The sequence below is a fragment of the Marmota monax genome, unplaced genomic scaffold, assembly GCF_021218885.2.
Source record: "Marmota monax isolate L192 unplaced genomic scaffold, Marmota_monax_Labrador192_F-V1.1 WCK01_AAM20220418_F8-fsc00319, whole genome shotgun sequence".
NCBI lineage: Eukaryota > Metazoa > Chordata > Mammalia > Rodentia > Sciuridae > Marmota > Marmota monax.
In genome coordinates, this window is record NW_026692103.1 from 872,805 (window position 1) to 892,653 (window position 19,849).

At 35.5% G+C, this 19,849-nt stretch overlaps 1 protein-coding gene across 8 annotated transcripts in view; it reads left to right on the forward strand.

Annotated features, from left to right (window-relative positions):
- Tanc2 (tetratricopeptide repeat, ankyrin repeat and coiled-coil containing 2) overlaps nt 1-19,849 on the forward strand; it is a 467,438-nt gene that overhangs the window by 252,369 nt on the left and 195,220 nt on the right. The window lies entirely within an intron of this gene.

Sequence of the window (19,849 nt, forward strand, 5' to 3'; positions counted from 1 at the left end):
AAAGAGTAAGCCCTGGGACTGAAGTGGAGCAAATTATAGTCTGTGTATGCATGATTACATCAAATGAATGAACCTCAATATTGTGAAAAATATAATGCACTAATAAAAAACATTAAAAATCTAGTCCTGAGTGCTCCCAGAAGAGTTTCAAACTTTAAATAGCAAATTATAAATCATTAGTTATCCTAGTTGCACTTTTCTTGGTTTATAGTCAATACCAGACATCTAGAAATCCCCAGAGATCAGCCTAGACTGGCTCACTATAATTGTAAAACAATGCTATATTATTTAATATAATTAAGATAATGTTTCTTCTTAGACTTAGAAAACTGAGAGTCAAAAATAATTGATTCCAGCGCACTCAGATTTGTATGACTGCAAAACCCATGGTCCTAATTATTACAATACATTTCATAATTTTAAAATGTCTTAGAAGAAGTGACCTAAGACTTTTATCTGGAATTAAAAATGTAGTCATCACCAACAAAGGTAGAGTAACAAATTCTAATATTGTGGAAGAGAAACCAGTTTTAAAATGCACAAAAGATTCGAGTAGGCATTTCACCAAACAAGATATATATAAGTAGCTAATAAGTGCGTGAAAAAAAAAGCTTGACGTCATTAGAGAAAGCAAATTAAAATCACAGTGGAATACTGCATACCCTTTTTTTTTTTTTAAGAAAGGGCCATGTGTGGCAAAGATATAGACAAACTATAATGACTACATATTACCTATGGGAATATAAAAATTTACAGCCACTTTGGGAAACAGTTTCACTGTTGTTAACAAAGTTAAACATAAACTTACTATACAACTCAGAAGTTTTACTCTTAAGAATCAACCTAAGAGTTGGGCGCAGTGGCACATATCTGTAATCCCAGTGGCTCTGGGCTGAGGCAGGAGAATTAGGAGTTCAAAGCCAGCCTCAGCAACTTAGCAAGGCACTTAGCAGTTCAGGGAGACACTGTCTCTAAATAAAGGCTTGGGATGTAGCTCAATGGTTAAGCATCCCTGGGGATATAGTTCAGTGGTTAAGCACCCCCTGCGTTCAATCTTCAGTACCAAAAAAAAAAAAAAAAAATCCAAGAGAACTGAAAATATTTTAATGGGAAGCAACATTATTTACAATGCTAAAACTTGAAAAAAAAAATCCAAATATTCATTAACTGGTAAATAGATATACAAACTGTGGTAAACCCTACCATGAAATATTATTTAGTAAGAAAAATTAATAAACTATTAATGCTGCAGCAAAATTAACCTCCAAATTGTGCTAAATGAAAGAAGCTAGATAAAAAAAAATCTTCATACTATTTGGTTCTGTTTATATGAAATACCAGAAAAGGCAAAAAAGAAAATTAGTAGGTATCTAGAACTGGAGTGAGAGCAGAGACTTACTATAAACAGCCCCAAAGGAATATTTTTTTGGATTGTGCAAAGGTGCTGAAACTGAATTATAATGAAGATTGTGTCAGTCTGTAAATTTACTAAACATTACAGTAGGTGTATTTTACATTACATAGTATATACAATAATAAATATAGATGTAATTTTTTGTCAGCCTGCTTATAAGGTTATAATTCCCCCTTTCTCACACTATCTCTTCCTTGCCTATATAGTAATATAAACAGATACACCTTGTAAGCAGTTCTTCATATTGAAATGTTGATTTTTTTTTTAATCGGCACCAAGGAAAGAGAATAGAGACAATCTCAGAAAAACCTCTTTAATTACTTCTATTTTCCTGCTGTTCTTTGTTCAACCTGAGAACAATTAGATCTAGAGAAAATAATAATAGAGATAAAAATAAATTAATATTATGATTTAGATATGAGATGTACCACAAAAGCTCATGTGTGAGATACTTCAAGAAAGTTTGGAGGTGAAATGATTGGTTTATGAAAGCTTTAATAAGTGCATGAATCCACTTGAGAGGATGAACTGAGTGGTAACTATAGGTGGGGGAGGGGGAGGCTGGAGGAAGTAGGTCACTTCTTCTGGTCTGAATTCCCACCAGCATTGAGGTATATACTTTTGTCCTTGCTAAGCAGAGAGAGTGCTTTCACTCCCTTGTCTTTCTTTCTCCCTCTCCCTCTCCCTCCTGGTGGCCATGTTTTGAGCTGATTTCCTTAACCATGCTCTTCTACCATGAAGTTCTGCCTCACCTCCAGCCCAGAACTATGAACTCAACCAACCAGTGGTTTACCCTCTGAAACCATGAGCCCAAAATAAACCTTTCCTCCTCTAATAGCTATTGTCAGGTCTTTTGGTCATAGCAGTAAAAAAGCTAACTAAAACAGAAATTGGTACCAGGAGTGGGATCTTGATGTGACTAACCTGGTTCAGAAACCTTTGGAGCTGGCTGGGAGGGAAGGTATATTTTGAAAAGTTTAGAGATGCAAATTTAAAAAGCTTTAGAATGTTGTAAGTAGAGCTTAATGGGCAATGCTGGTGGGAATTCAGAGACCAGATGTCAATAAGATTGTGGACAATAAAAAACACTGGGCTTATGAGGTTTCAGAGAAGGACTCTATTGGAAATTAGACTGGAGGCCATTTATATATGCTCTGGAAAGAAGTTGTCTATGTTTTACCCATGTCCTGAGACTTTGTGTGAGGCTGAATTTAAAGGTGATGGACTAATTAATCTGACAGAGGAGATTTCAAGGCACCACAGCATTCAGGAGGTAGCATGGATATTACCAACAGCTTTTGGCCAAGTTTACTGTAATAATCAGTAACAGAAAAACAAAGCAGAAGATTTGAAAAACTTGTAGTTTGGCTAGGAAACTGCAAGAAAAACTCAGGTTAAAGACTTGAGGTTGTTGAAGGGATTATACCACTAAAAATACTCTGCTAAGTACTTGATCCCAAAACAAAAACAATAGAAAAGATGGCTTGAGGGCAACTCGGGATCAAGGATGTAAAAGTAAAATTTCCTTTGAAAAGAGACCATGGGGTTACCCTGCTTGTACAGGGGAAGGGGGTTATAGGGTATTGCTTCATCATACTCAGCTAGGCTTGGCTGTTGTTCAAGATGGTGGCAACCTTGGCATCAACTATGTAGTACTGGTTCTGCAGGAATGCAGGATGCTGAAATTAGGGGGGTCATAGAGGCTTCTACCAAGATTTCAAAGGAAGACCTTGGAGACCAGGCAAAGTGCAATAGAGTCAGAGTCCCTGTGGGCTGCCCCGGAGAAGGTGATGCATAAAGAAGTGAGAAGGCAGCCAAAGCTGCAGTGGAGAGACCCCTGATGTTAAAAGATGCCAGTGCCATGGGACATCTGCCAAGAAAATCTGCAGAAATAGAGCAGAAACAAGCTGAGAGAAAGAGGTCATGTGGGCTGCAACCAGCAAGGCCATAAGGGTAGAGCTATAGAAGTTCTTTGGAGAGAACATCACAATGTGCCCCAGATGCTGTACTTGAAGTACAGAACTTGTTTGCCCAACTGGATTTCATCTTGTTTTGGTCCCATCTCTTCTTTCTGTGCCCCTGTTTCTTCCTTGTGAAATGGAAATGTTCACTCTGTGCCTTTATATATTGGATATATGGTAACTTACTTTGGATTTTTACAGAGGCTTACATTTAGAGTTTGCCTTGACTCTCAGAGGAGACTTTGGACTTGAACTTTGGGGCAATGCTGGAACTGTTAAAACTGTGAGGACTCTTAGAAATGGACTAGGAGGAGGAGGAGGAAGAGGGGAAGGGGAGGGGGAGGAGGAGGAAGAGGGGGAGGGGAGGGGGAGGAGGAGGTATTTTGCATTTTGAAATGGGCATGAGCTTTGGGGGGACAAGATCAAATTTTAAGGTTTAGGTATGAGGTATCCTCCCAAAACTCATATGTGAGACAATACAGAAAGTTTAGAGATGAAATGAGTGGGTTATAAGAGCCTTACTTTAATCAGTGCATTAATCCACTTTGAATGGATTAACTGTTGGTAATTGGAGGCAAGTAGGGCGTGGCTGGAAGAAGTAGTTCCCTAAGGGCATGGCTTTGGGATACGTATTTTGTGCCTACTGAGCAGAACAGGAGCCCTTTCCACCACTCTGCCTCCCTCCCGGTGGCCATGGCCTAAACTGCTTTCTTCTTCCACACTCTGCTGCCTTGACATTCTGTCTCACCTTGGGCCAAGAGCAGTGGACTTGACTGTGAACTGAGACCTCTGAAATCATGAGCCCCAAATAAACTATTCTCCTTCAAAGTGTTCTTGTCAGTTTTTTTTTTTGTCATAGTGACAAAAAAAAAAAAAAAACTAATTAAAACAGATACAGTAGAAAACTACATATTTTTCACTGAGAGGTAGTGTCTTCCTCTCTGACTTTATGTGTAGATATTTTGCATATATTGACGTTTAATTTTTATAGACTAAATTTTTGTCTGCATGTAGACTACACAGGCTTTGGATTTTTGCAGCTTTTATTCACATGACTCAAACTTATGATTGCATTTTCTGAAGCTTCAGTCAATGCAATGACCTTGAATTGCATCAGATCTCACCATAAGGGATGGTTGAATAAATATGACATATCTATAAAATGGAATATAATATTCAGATGTTAGTATGATATTTTTAAAAAATAGCATTTTATTTTGTATTCTTCATTTTTTCTACGTATGACCTCTTTCTTTACGGAATTGCCCTCATTCTGGGATTAAGGGCTTAGGACTTGTCTTCATCACTGTATCCTGACACATATCAGATAGGCATTAAAATTGATTGAACATACAGGTGAATGGAATTAACTACATCACCCAAATCTGTGAACAGCACCAATGAAACAAAAAATACACAAAATTCCTAAATGGGAATTGTCACCCAAAGAATTTTCCTTCTGGTATTTTGGGTGAGTTATTTGTTTTCACTCTTTCTGTAACTCAGTGGTTCTGGACCAATAAATCTGATTTAGTCAACCTTTCAATAAATATTTATTTAGTAGATATTCAGTGCCCAAGACTGTTTTAGATACATTTATCTGGTAAAAGGGCCAGGAATACTCTATAGTTTCATTTTTTAAATACAAGTGAACTACATAAGACAGATTTGTTTGGTTTATGCAAAAAAATAAAATGGGAGTGCAAAAATCACATCATTGTTCTCATAACATTAGGAAAACTGGATGTTCTCTTTGTTGGGACAGAGGAGGTGGGGGAGCTAGGAATCAAAGCAAGACCTCATGCTAAAGTCTTTTTTTTCTCTTTCTTTCTTTCTTTCTTTCTTTCTTTCTTTCTTTCTTTCTTTCTTTCTTTCTTAGTTCTAATCAGTTACACATGAGAGTAGAAAGCTCTTTGATTCATTGTACACAAATGAAACAGAAATTTTTACTTCTCTGGTTGTACATGAAGTAGAGTCACATCATTTGTACAATCATACTTGTACCTAGGGTAATGTGTCTATCTCATTTCACTGTCTTTCCTACCCCTTTGCCCCCTTCTACTTATCCTAGGCCCCCCCATATGGATTAGCATCCACTTGAAAGAAGAAGACATTTGACCCCTGGTTTCTTGAGATTGGGTTATTTCACTTAGGAAGATATTCTCCAACTCCATTCATTTACCTGCAAATGCCATGAATTTATTCTCTTTTAATACTGTTATTTTCCATTGTGTATATGTACTACAGTTTCTTTATCCATTCATCTATTGAAAGGTATCTATGTTACTTCCAAAGTTTAACAATTATGAAGTGAGCTGCTATAAACATTGAAGTGGCTGTGTTACTGTAGTGTACTTTTTTTTAAGTCTTTTGGGTATAGACCGAAAAGTGGGATAGATGGGTCAAATGTTGGTTTCATTCAGAGTTTTCTAAGGAATCTCCATATTGCTTTCCAGAGTGGTTGTACCAGTTTGCAGTCCCACCAGCAATGTATGAGTGTGCCTTTTCCCCCCACATTCTTGTCCACATTTATTGTTGCTTATGTTCTTGATAACTTGCCATTCTGAATAGAGTGAGATGAAATCTTAAGAGTAGTTTTGATTTGCATTTCTCTAATTGCTAGAGATGTTGAACATTTTTTCATATATTTGTTGATCAGTTGTATTTTTTAAATATTTTTTAGTTCTAGTTGAATGCAATATCTTTATTTTGTTTATTTATTTTTATGTGGTGCTAAGGATCGAACCCAGTGCCTCACATGTGCAAGGCAGGCATTCTGCCACTGAGCCCCAGCCCCAGCCCAATCAGTTGTGTATTTTTAAGAGCAAATTTTTACCACATGCCCATCAGATAGAGCACTAATCTCCAGGATATATAATGAACTCAAAAAACTTAACACCAAAAACATAAACAACCCAATCGATAAATGGGCTAAGGAGCTGAACAGACACTTCTCAAAAGAAGAAATAAAGTCTTTCTTAATTATAATATTTTGCAGTTAAATAGTAAAATATGACCCATAGGCCATTACACATCACATCAATTCAAAGTTTCTTAAAACTTTCTACCACTAATCAGGACTCCTGTCCTAATTTTTATGTTTTTATTCCAGTTTCCAAAATATTTATAAGTATAATTCTAATTCATTTTTCATTGTTTCTCTATTTAGTTAAAATGGTTTTGTATTTAATCTGTCAAGCATATATATATATATATATATATATATATATATATATATATATATATATATCAAAACCTGTGTTCAACATGAGATAGCTTGTGTTGTCACCCTTGATATAAATAACTCCAGCGAAATCTACAAAAGCTGATGTTTTAGTTCGTCACTAGTAAATGCATAATTATTTATAAACTATTTGAAATAGCAAAAATAGTGAACCTCATTCTTACCTTCTCAGATCTTTAAAAGTGTAATGTTCCAGTGTTTGGAACCACTGGATATGCTCATGATTTATCTGGAGAAAGGGGGCATGTTCCTGGGAAACATATTAGGAGAAGACCACACAGAGACAAGTAAATCTTAGCCAACTCCAGCTTGGAACCTAATGATAAAAACTTCTGCTTGAATACAACAACAACAAAAAAACCCACAAAAGACAAGAAATTGAATAACACACATTTCACATGCAGACAAGTCCTCTGGGAAAGAGTTTCCACTCTCTGACTTTCAGTATTTTGACCCTAGTATCTGTGAGAACTCCAAGCTTCTAGCTAAGAATTACAAAGCCAGATAGATGAATTACCATATCCTTTTACCATGCAAAAGTATATTTCAGTCAGATTTCACTGAAATAACAATATTTAAATATATTCTAATGAGAAAAATTCCAGAAATTAGGATAAGCACACATCTGTTTAAAAGAAACACATGCACCTACATGCATAACAAAATATATACCTCTATGCCATCTCTGCATTAGAATTTATAAAATATGCAATGGAATTCATAACAATATCATTGGGGAAGGTACAGCTTTGTATTTGGTGGCAAAAATATTTAGGAACCCAAGATACGAAATGAATTTTTAATTATACTGAATAATTTTAGCCATATACTGAAATGATAATATAGCTTGAATGTCTGAATTAGCTTTAAAATTATCTAGCCCCTGTGTTTCACCCAACAGGCCTTCTTAGCACATATTCCTTAGAAGAGGAAACTTAAGACAAAAGTTTATGTGCTAACACTTTATTAAGGGAATATATAACAGGAAAGGAAGATTGAGGCAGAAAAATATCAGGGAAGACATTACACAGCTGTCAGAGGTAATTATTTGGTCCTGCTAGAGGTCTTCAAAGAGTCTTATGTCCTGAACTATGGAAGTGGGGAGTCAGAAGGGGATTTAACTGCTGGCTTCCTTCTCATATTGGTCAGATAGCCATAGCAGGCATTATCTCCCCTACTTTTCCTCTTGCACAAACTGGTAGGCCCATTACATCTCACATCTCAGTGGCAACAGGGAAATACAGGAAAAGAGACTATACAGCACGAACATGAAGAAAGGACACGGAGCAAAGCGGCATTTATTGACTTTTGTCCACGGTAACACAAAGGACTAGGAATAGCTACTGTAACCAACCCATCAGATTGGAGCAGGAGTTTTAATGACACATAACCAAATCAGACATAGTTCAAACCATTGTCAAGGTCATTTTGTCTAGATAGCAGCCAGGTAAATATATTTAGAACACTGTCTTAGTCTGCTCAGGCTTCTACAACAAAATACCTTATTGGGTGATTTATAAATAACAGAAATTCACTGTGCATAATTATAGAAGCTAGTACTTTCAACAAGGTATCTGGTCATTGCTCATTTCTCATTGGATGGTACCGTCTATGTGTTCTTACAAGGCAGTAGAGGTGAGCAAGCTCCCCTAGTTCTGTTTTATAAGGGCACTGTGTTAATCAGTATTCTTAGTATAACAAAATACCTGAGATAATCATCTTAAAAAGAGGAAAGGTTTATCTTGGATTAGAGTTTTGGAGTTTTAAGTCCATAGTCACTTGGTCACATTGCTTCTGGGCCTAGGGTAAGAAACCTGTCAGAGTATACTGCTCAGCTATAACAGCCAGGAAATATAGAGACCAGCATCCCACAGTCCCCTTCAGGGGCACACCCGCAATGACCCAAGACTCCCACTAGGCCCACCTCCCAAGGGTCTACTGCCTTCCAATAGAACCAAGCAGAAGATCATGACTTTAACTTATGAAACTTTGGGAGAACATTCCAATCTAATTCCATTTATGAGGGCAGAGTGCTCATGATCTTATTGTCTCCCAAAGACCTTATCTCTTAATACTGTTACAGTGGGATTAAGTTTCAGCACATAAATTTTTAAGGGACACAAATATTCAGACAATAGCAAGTACCAAACCTAACCCTTTGCCTGCATAGACCTAATAGTACCATATTTTGATGTCAGTTCTTATATGAGAATAGCTGCTTTGGTGATTCTTTTAAAAAAAAAAAATTTTTTTATTTTTTAGATTTTAGGTGGACACAATAGTTTTATTTTATGTTTATGTGGTGCTAAGAATCGAACCCAATGCCTCACGCATGCTAGGTGAGTGCACTACCACTTGAGCCACATCTCTAGCCCCGTGATTCTTGATTCTGTCCTAAAAAGAGAGAGATAAATCCAATCATTCAAGAAGATAGTCAGCCAGGATCAGTGGCGCATGCCTGAAATCCCAGTGGCTTGAGAGGCTGAGACAGGAGGATTGCAAGTTCAAAGCTAGCCTCAGCAAAATCGAGGTGCTAAGTAACTCAGTGAGACCCTGTCTCTAAAGAAAATACAAAATAGGGCTAGAGATGTGGCTCAGTGGTTGGATGCCCAAGTTCAATCCCTGGTACCCACCGCTCAAAAAAAGAAGGTAATTAGTTACAATCTCTCAAAAAATTAGAAAGGGTTAATAACAAACATTGAGTCCCCGCTGCTCCATCTAGTCCTGAAACCCATAATGCACGGTCATCATCTTTCTCCTCTACCTATTTTCAGAACAAAGTATGACCTATAATGGAAGATCATTTCATAATGATTAGTGGATCATTTCATCAAGAGTAAATAACAAACCTAAATATGTATATACCTATTAACAGAGCTTCAAAATGAAGGAAATCTGCAGACATAGAAATTTCAGCTTTTATTTCTCTATATTTGATTGTAGATATAGAAAATCAATTAGTATATACAAGATATGCTGTTAATCCTATGGAGATCCTCTCTCTGTAGGCTAATTTTTCTACTTTTTCTTTTGCCAACTTAACATAATTGCCATTTGTAGGAAAGTATGATAACAAATACATATTTGTTCTTTGTCCCTGGTTCCTGACACAGAGTTTCTAAATCCCTTGAAAATTTCAGACTGATATCTGGAGCATCTTAGTGGATCCCTAAGAAGCTTCAGCATGGGGACTGGTCATTAGAAAAACAAAGAAATGATTCCAGGGTTGAATTTCAGCCCCATCCCCAGACTGCCAGGAAGGAGAGGCTAAAGGTTGAGTTAATCACCAGTGATGAGTTATTTAATCAATCATACCTAGGTAATGAAACCTCCATTTCAAAAAACATTAATTGATTGGGTTCATTTAGTCTCAGGATCAATATGCAAAAAAGTTCAATTGTATTTCCAGGTACTAACAACAAAAAAATAGAAATTTAAATAAAAGTACTATTTATAATAGCACTAAAACATGAAATAATTAGAGATGAGTTTAACAACAACAAAAATATATGGCCTATAGAATGAAAACTGCAAAAGAAACTGAGAAAAATTAATAAAGATATATAGAAAAGTATGCCATGTTCAAGGACCATATTACTCTATATTGTTAAACTGTCAATTCCTTTCCAAATTAATCTATTCCAGAGATAAGTATAAACTCTAGCAGGCAAGCCAAGATTGTCCAGCCACCAGTTTCTTTGTCTCCTGGAAGCTAAGAATGTTTTTTTTCATTTTTAAATGATTGTATTTTAAATTATTATGTGAATACCACCTGTGTAATAGTCTGGATGTTACCTCTAAACCCATGAAGCCCCAAATACGTAGTATCTGGCTCCCCAAGAAATTGTTTTCAAATTCCTCATCTGTACATCAGTGCAATCCCAGTGTGCTTTTTAGTAGTAATTGACAACCTAATATTGTTCTTTATATGGAATTAGAGTAGCCAAAACAAATTTTGAAAAAGAACAAAGTTGGAGGCTTTATACCACCTGATTTGAAGGGTGAATATAAAACCATAGTACCGTAGTTACTGGTTATTGATTATTATTAGTGTCAAGATAGAAAAAGGAATAGAATACAGTCTAAAAACAGACCCACCCACCTACAGTCAACTCATTATTGAAAGTCATCAAGAAATTTCAAAGACAAAAGTAAATTCTTTTTAACAAATATTACAGAATATTTTTATATCCACATACAATAGAAAAGTCTTACCTTTGCCTCCTCTCATATACAAAAACTAATTTCACATGGATCATATACCTAAACTTAAAAGCAAAAACTATCAAACTTCATAAACCATGTGTCTAACATAAGCCTAAATGACCTTTGTTTGGGCAAAAAGTAGTTGGAAGCATGGTGGCACACAACTGTAATCCCAGTGTCTCAGGAGGCTGAGACAGGAGGAAGGCGAGTTCAAAGCCAGCCTCAGCAGAAGGGAGGCACTAAGCAACTTAGTGAGACCCTGTCTCTAAATAAAATACAAAATAAGGCTGGGGTTGTGGCTTAGTGGTTGAGTGTCCCTGAGTTCAATCCCAGTACCTGCCCTGCCCCCACAAAATACTAAAAGTAGTGCTGGGGATATAACTCGGTGATAGAGCCATTGCCTAGCATGTTTGAAGCTACACACACACACACAAAAAAAAAAAAAAAAAAGAAAAGAAAAGGAAAAATAGTGCTCATTTAAAAAAGAAATCATAAATGAAGAGAAAATATTTTATTAAAACATTCACCTCAGAAAGGAATTTGATCCAGAATACCTGAAGAACCCTCACAACTTAATATAAGGATGTATATTTTGATTTGTAATAAACTAAGAAAAGATTTGAACAGATATTTCACAAATGAACACAGGTAAATGGCATATAAGCACACGAAGAGACAGATGCTCAGTATCCATAGTCATTTGGAAAATGCAAATTAAAACAATAGTTGGATATCACTATATACCTAAGAAAATGTCTAAGTCACAATACCAAGATTTAGCAAAGATGTGGGAGCAACTAGAATTTTCATGCACTGCTGATATGTATTATAAAAGGGTAATAGCCACTTTGAAAAACTATCTGGCAGCTAAATGAAGTTAAACAAAAACCTACCATTTGACCTGGCCAAGCTGTTCCTAGGTATCTACAAAAGAGAAATTATATGTCCATGCAAAGATCAGTACTTAGTATATTCAAAGCAGTTTTGTTCATAATACCTGTTGTCTTAGTCCGTTTATTCTCTAACAAAAACTGGGTAACTTATAAACAAAAATTTCTCACAGTTCTTTAGGCTGTGAAGTCCTCAATCAAGGCATATTCCATATCTGGTGAAGACTAACGTCCTCTCTCATGATAGTACTACCTGCTGTGTCCTCACATGATGGAGGTGGCAAGGAAGCTTTTACAGAGTGTTTTTATAAAGGCTCTAATCCCAGTCACAATCAAATTATCTCCCAAAGACCCCACTTAGTAACCTCACCTTGGGGGTTAGGATTTCAATATATGTATTTTAGGGGGACACAAATGTTCAGATGATAGCATCTGAAAACTTGAAAGAGCCTGAATAGCCATCACCTAGCAAATGGATAAGCAGATTGTGATATATTCATTTTTAAAAATGAATGAAACTGGAATCTATCATGCTAAGTGAAATAAGCCAATCCCCCCCAAAACAAAGGCTGAATATTCTCTCTGATATGTAGATACTAATACACAATAGGGGTGCGGGAAAGGAAGTATAGAAGATCATTCGATTAGACAAAGGAAAATGAAGAGAAGGGAGGGGGAATGGGAAAGACACTAGAATGAATAGGACATAACTTTCATATCTTCATATATGAATACACAACCAGTGAAACTCCACATCATGTATAACTGCAAGAATGGGATCCTAATTAGAATTAAGTTATACTCCATGTATATATAATATGACAAAATGCACTCTACTGTCAATGTAGAACAAATAAAAAGAATAAACTACTGATATGTAGTTCAAGGATAATGTCAAAAACATTTTGCTAAGTGAAAGAAGCTAGAAACAAAAAACTACTTACTATATGATTGCAAGAAATTCTCAAAAAAAGCAAATCTATAGCAATAGCAAATTATTAGCTATTAATATCTGGCATTGGCGGTGAGGAGTGACTACAAAGGCTCACTTTTGGGGATGATGGAAAGTTGGTGGTAATATAATTGGGTACATTTGTCAAAGCTTTATTTTTCACTTGGTAGATTTTGTGGCATGTTAATTATACCTTAATAAATAAAACACATACATAGCAAAGTATCAGGATATAAAATCAACAGCATTTCTTTATATCAGTGACAAATCCCCAGAAAGGGAAATGAGGAAAACTTCATTCTCAATAGCCTCAAAAAAATAAATAAATAAAATAAAATACTTGGGAATCAACTTAACGAAAGAGGTGAAAGATCTATATAATGAAAATTATAGAAAACTAAAGAAAGAAACCAAAGAAGACCTTAGAAGATGGAAAGATCTACCTTGCTCTTGGATAGGCAGAATTAATATTATCAAAATGACCATACTTCCAAAAGCACTATATAGATTTAATGAAATTCTGATCAAAATTCCAATGATATTTCTCATAGAATTAGAAAAAGCAATCATGAAATTCATCTGGAAAAATAAGAGACCCAGAATAGCTAACGCAATCCTTAGCAGGAAGAGTGAAGCAGGTGGTATCACTATACCAGACCTTAAACTATTCTACAGAGCAATAGTAAAAAAAAAAAAAAAAAAAAAAAAAAAAAACCAGCATGGTATTGGCACCAAAACAGACTGGAGACCAATGGTACAGAATAGAGGACTCAGAGACTAACCCACAAAACTACAATTATCTTATATTAGACAAAGGTGCCAAGAACGTGCCTTGGAGAAAAGGTAGTCTGTTCAACAAATGGTGCTGGGAAAACTGGAAATCCATATGCAACAAAAGGAAATTAAACCCCTATCTCTCAGCATGCACAAAACTCAATTCAAAATGGATCAAGGACTTAGGAATACAACCAGAGACCCTGAGTCTAATAGAATTAAAAATAGGCCCTAATCTCTATCATGTGGGATTAGGCCCCCAACTTCCTTAATAAGACTCCTGTGGCACAAGAATTAAAATCAAGAATTAATAAATGGGATGGACTCAAACTAAAAAGCTTCTTCTCAGCAAAAGAAACAATCTGTGAGGAGAATAGAGAGCCTGCATCTTGGGAGCAAGTCTTACCCCTCACACATCAGTTAGAGCACTAATCACTAGGGTATATAAAGAACTCAAAAAGCTAAACACTAAAAAATCAAATAACCCAATCAATAAATGGGCCAAGGACCTGAAAAGACACTTCTCAGAAGATGATGTATAATCAATCAACAAATACATGAAAAAAATGTTCATCATCACTAGCAATTAGAGAAATGCAAATCAAAACCACTAAGATTTCATCTCACTCCAGTCAGAATGGCAGCTCTTACGCATACAAACAATAGTAAGTGTTGGCGAGGATAAAGGGGGGGAAGGTACACTCATACACTGCTGGTGGGACTGCAAATTGGTGCAGCCAATATGGAAAGCAGTATGAAGATTTCTTGGAAAAAGGGAAGGGAACCACTATTTGACCCAGCTATCCCTCTCCTTGGTCTATACCCAAAGGACTTAAAAACAACATACTACAGGGACACAGCTACATCAATGTTTATAGCAGCACAATTCACAACAGCTAAACTGTGGAACCAGCCTAGATGCCCTTCAACAGATGAATGGATTAAAAATGTGGCATGTATACACAATGGAATATTACTCAGCAATAAAAGAGAATAAAATCATAGCATTTGAAGGTAAATGGAAGGAGTTAATGAAGAGAAGATAATGCTAAGTGAAGTTAGCCAGTCCCAAAAAACCAAATGCCGAATGTTTTCTCTGATATAAGGAGGCTGATTCATAGTGGGATAGGGAGCGGGAGCATGGGAAGAATAGATGAACTCTAGATATAGAGGGGTTAGAGGGGAAGGGAGGAGGGGGCATGGGGTAATTAATGATGGTGGAATGTGTGATGATCATTATTATCCAAAGTACAGGTATGAAGATACGAATTGGTGGAAATATACCACGTATACAACCAGAGATATGAAAAATTGTACTCTAAATATGTAATGAGAATTGTAATGCATTCTGCTGTCATATATAAATTAAAAGAATTATACTTACTCGCTGTTAATAAAATGATAAGTCATTTGGATATTAAAAAACCACATACATACCATATAGCATAGCAGGTTTATGACACCCCCCCCCCAATTGAAAACAGCACTCAAGTGAATATTTGTACATGAATGTTCACAACTGCAGTATTTACAATAGCCAAAAGGTGGAAACAACTCAATTATCCATCCATGGATGAATAAATATACAAATTGTGATATTTACACACACACACACACACACAATATGATATATTACTCAGAAATAAACAGGAATGAAGTGATACAATTTTGATGAACCTCAAAAACATTCCACTAAATTTTAAAAGCCTCCTGTATTCTCTATTTCTGTGTTCAATTCCACTTAATGGAGATATAAACATGGTCAGGTCTCTTCCACCTTTCTGTCATCCACCTTCCCCTTCACAAGCTTATTGAGAGATTGTCCACACCTTTTCTGATTCATCCCCCTCTCACTTTGCAATCCCTGGCATTACGATTTTTGCCTCTACTACTCTATTCAGAATTTTTTTTAATATTTATTTTTTAGTTGTAGTTGGACACAATACCTTTATTTCACTTATTTATTTTTGTGTGGTGCTGAGGATCGAACCCAGGGTCTCGCACATGCCAGGCGAGTGCTCTACAGCTGAGCCACAACCCCAGCCTGAGAGTATTTTTGACCAGATCATCTCCCTGTGGATAAAGACTATAACAATTTTTAATACTTATTATATTTGATCTTTCTTGACACATGAGATCTTGTCTCTCATTTTTGTTTTTAAATAGTCTCTCCCCTTACTTTCCCACACACTCCTGGTGGTTTGCCTTCTCTCTGGCTGTTCCTTCTCAGACTCCTTTGCAGAAGTTGGGTTTCATTTATAGGACATCCTCTCTTCTCACTCTACAGTCATTTTTGAGTCATGGTCTCACTAAGTTGCTGAGGCTGGCTTCCAACTTGCAATCCTCCTGCCTCAGCTTCCTGAATTGCTAGGATTACAGGTATTTGCCACCATGCACAGCAACAGACTTTTTAAGATACTGTGGTCAACTCTTAAGGCTATGCTAACAACTTCATAATCTGACTAATTCTATTCTCCTGAGATTCAATTTAATAATCTAGCTTCCTGCTGCACATCTTTCTTTGAATTCACATAGACATTTTAAATACTGTGTACTTCTTGAACTAAAAATTATCTTTCCTAGAATCCCGGTTCTATTCTTTATTCCCTAACTGTATGGTACCATCAACCAGCCAGTTGCCCCAACCAGAAAATAGAATTATTGACTGTTTTCTACCTCATTCTTCCCATCTAATCCAATTATCAAGTCCATTTGATGCTGCATCTTAGATATCTCCCAAAGCCATTCATTCCTTTTCCCTTTCCTGGTAGAGGCTCATGTTTCTTATTTGGTTACCATAAAAGCTAACTTGTCTCTCTGCTTCAACCAGATAATACTCTGATACAGGAAGTCCTTGAATTTGAATAGTAAAAAAAAAAATTATTCACGCACACAGACATATATACATACTTTTTTTTTCTTTTAGCTTCTAACTGAAATGACAACTCTCTATTTTGAATATAGGTAGCAAACCAAAGAAGTATTAACAGAACCTGTGATTTTGTCACCAATAAAAATTTCAAATATTTTCATGCTAATTGTTGTAGATATAACAAAACACTTTTATTTATCACCATCTTGAATTATAGTACTAATTATACTAATTAGATATTATAGCTTAAAGTTAATAAGGAAGCTCACAAATTGCTCTAGCACAAGTTTATTTTTTTATTTTGGTTACTGTATTTCACATCATTGGTTTCCCCTGTAGTCTTTTGTACTTTATTTCATGCTTTTCATAATTTTGTTCTAGAAAAATTCATCTTAGATAATCACCGAGATTGCCATAGGTGGTCTGTGACATAAAAAGTCAAAAAAAAAAAAAAACCAAACACCTTTTTCTAATTTTTTCTACTGACTGGAATCAAATTAATTTTTTTAAATGAAACTTTAATCATGTCCCTCAAAACCCTTTAATCATGTTCACAAGTTGTCCTTAGAATAAATAAGATAAAATCTAGTCCCTTTAATATGGTTTACAAGTTAGTCTGTCTGGTCTGTTTTCTCGCCATTGCTCTTCCCAGTGGTGTGCTGTGGCCAGCTAGTAGTAGAGAGGTCCAATTGTTAAGGTTCCTATAATTTATTGAACCAGTTTTTGAATCATAGATAGTTTGAAATCAGTCATCAAATAGGCTTTATACACCACAGGGCTCAGCAAACACTACAAATAAGAGGTTTTTGTTACTGATTTTGCACTTCAGAAAACCAGTTATTAAACTTTTAGCAGCATACTACTGGCCTCACCCCCAAAGTCTACTGTAAGTTCCAGCTTTATTGAACTTATTTCTTTTAAATAATTTTGCTATCTCTTGCCAGTATGCCCTTTTATATGTTTTTCTCTTACTCACTTTATAAACTGTTCCAAATTGTCAAAACTGCTGACCAAATATAGGTGAATGTGAAATTGTCATTTGGAATGACTGAGAGTTGGATAAGTATTATTACAAGAAGTATTATTCTTGCCATCCTAGAGATTGAACCCAGAGGTGCTTTACCACAGAGCTACATCCCCAACCCTGTTTATTTTTTATTTTACACACTCTTAAGTTACTAAGGCTGGTCTTGAACTCATGATCATCCTGACTTAGCCTCCCAAGTAGCTGGAATTAAAGGTGTACACCACTACACCTGGCTACATTTGTTGAAGTCCTTGAGCATTATTGAAAATGATGTTTCCCTAACACAAATAAAAGTCTTTATCACATCTTAAAATACTGAAAGAGTGTCATACTATACTCCCAGAAGACATTAAACATTTTGCCAGTACTGAATCTATCCTTCAGGTCATAAATTTTGTCTCTAAATATGTCTTCTTATTGTATTCTTTTCCTCCCTCCCTCCCTCCCTCCCTCCCTAACCCCCCTTCTCCTCCTCTCTCTCCCTTTCCTCCTTCTCCTCCTCCTCCTCCTCCTCCTCCTCCTCCTCCTCCTCCTCCTCCTCCTCCTCCTCCTCCTCCTCCTTCTCTCTCTCTCTCTCTCTCTCTCTCTCTCTCTCTCTGATTTTGTCCCTTTTATTAAAGTGGGAAGTTTCTTTACTTAAATAATTGCCAGGTAACATAACATTTATATCCTTGGTAGAAATATTTTTAGTGAAAATGCTAGAAGAAATGCACTGAAGAATGAGTCCATTTATTTTTTTATGCTCATATATTTTGTTAATGTTTGTAGTAATCTCCAAAACTGCCAGATTGTCCAAGTGTCCACTATATCTCTATGATTTTTGTAGATGGAGGTAAAGCTTTAGTTTGCATGCTCTCACTTGTTTTATCCTTTTTATTGTGTAGGTATTATAGAGCTGGTGCTAAAAGGTTGTTTTTTTTTTTTTTAATCATTTAAATTTGAAGGAAAAAAAACCCTGAATGTCTAGTTTCTACTCTCCAAAAAAATCATACCATCTAGTGCAGGGGACAAAGTATATCTACAAAATAGTTAAATAACAATATAAGGTAGTAAATTATTAAGACCACAAATAAATTGTTACCTGGCCACTTACTAGTTATGTAACAGCAAGATGCCTAATCTTGCCAAGCATCCATTAGTACCACAAAAAATAAAATAAGAAAATGAAAGTTATAAAGTACTGACTGAATATGAATTTATTATAATTACTAATATTATTAATGCTTATGATGTAGTAGGAGAAAAAGGAACTTTGTTTAATACACATCTGAGCTTTTTCTGGGTGTTATTTCTTTCCTGCTTATCCAAAACTTTGGGTGTTAGGCCTCTGAGTTACTTTTCAGTCCCTAATTTGTTCACATTTGTTCTCCCTGTTTTTCCTTTTGAAAGATTTTTTGCGTTTCAGAAACTGTTTTCCTTTCATTCTTGAATTTGCTACCACCTACTGTATCCTTGGTTTCTTGTACTCTGAGTCAAGCCAAAATGTAGGAATATAATTTTCCCCACTTTAATTTTGTTAGCTGTCTCCCCCAATGAGCACAGTTTGTCTATTTTTAAGGTTTATACAACTAATCACTAAGTGAGCCAGAGAGGATAATAAATATAGGAACTTAGCTTCTAAAATCCATAGGTTTCCAAAGGTATTCTGTGATATTTCTAATTTTCTTTTTCAAGAAACATGTGTCCTATTCTCTCATGTCATCTTTTAAATTTTTTTTTAGTTTACTTCGGTCTCTTCTTCCATCCTTTTATATTTTGTGTCAACAAAGGTAGACTTAACTTTCTTAAAAAGGAATTTAGATTTTCCTTTGTAATTCTTATTCTTCCCTTGTGACTGCAAAACCCAGAACTCCACTTAAATTAACAACAAGAAAAACTTCACTGAAAAGGATTATGGAAACTACCTTATGAGTTTAGATCTTTTCTTTGGCAGTAGGTACATTTGTAATGTAAAAAGAGAAAATGAACTAACTATAAAAACTCCTGGGATGCCATCTTTTATTCTTTTATAATTATTTCTATTTTTTGTAATCTAGATTTTAATGTTTTTAATTCTTTCATTTCCAAAGTTGATGAAAATGTTACTATTCATGTATAATTATTGCTAAGATTAGATAAAGTTCTAGAAGACCTTTCAGTTATTTGTTAATTAAAGTCATTATTCTTTAATAGCTATTCAGAAATGATATATTAAGGATTAGAGATGCAGGAAGGAGCTATACAAGAATGGCCTGTATTGCTTCCTTATTAGGGAATACTTTTTCTGCTTTAATAGATTCTACTTAGATAGTGTTTATTTTATTCTAATTCTTTGTTATACTTAAAGGGCCAGGAAATAAACTTAAGTGGGGGAATGAATGGAATAACAAGAATATAGAAATCGTTTGAGGGCCTCTGTAACTCTCCAGAAATCTCTGAAATTTATATATAAATTCCCTTTTCATGAAATTCTAAAAAATTTAACACTGATAGGTCCTAGTTCTAGGTTCTTTAGCACTGTTGTATGAAT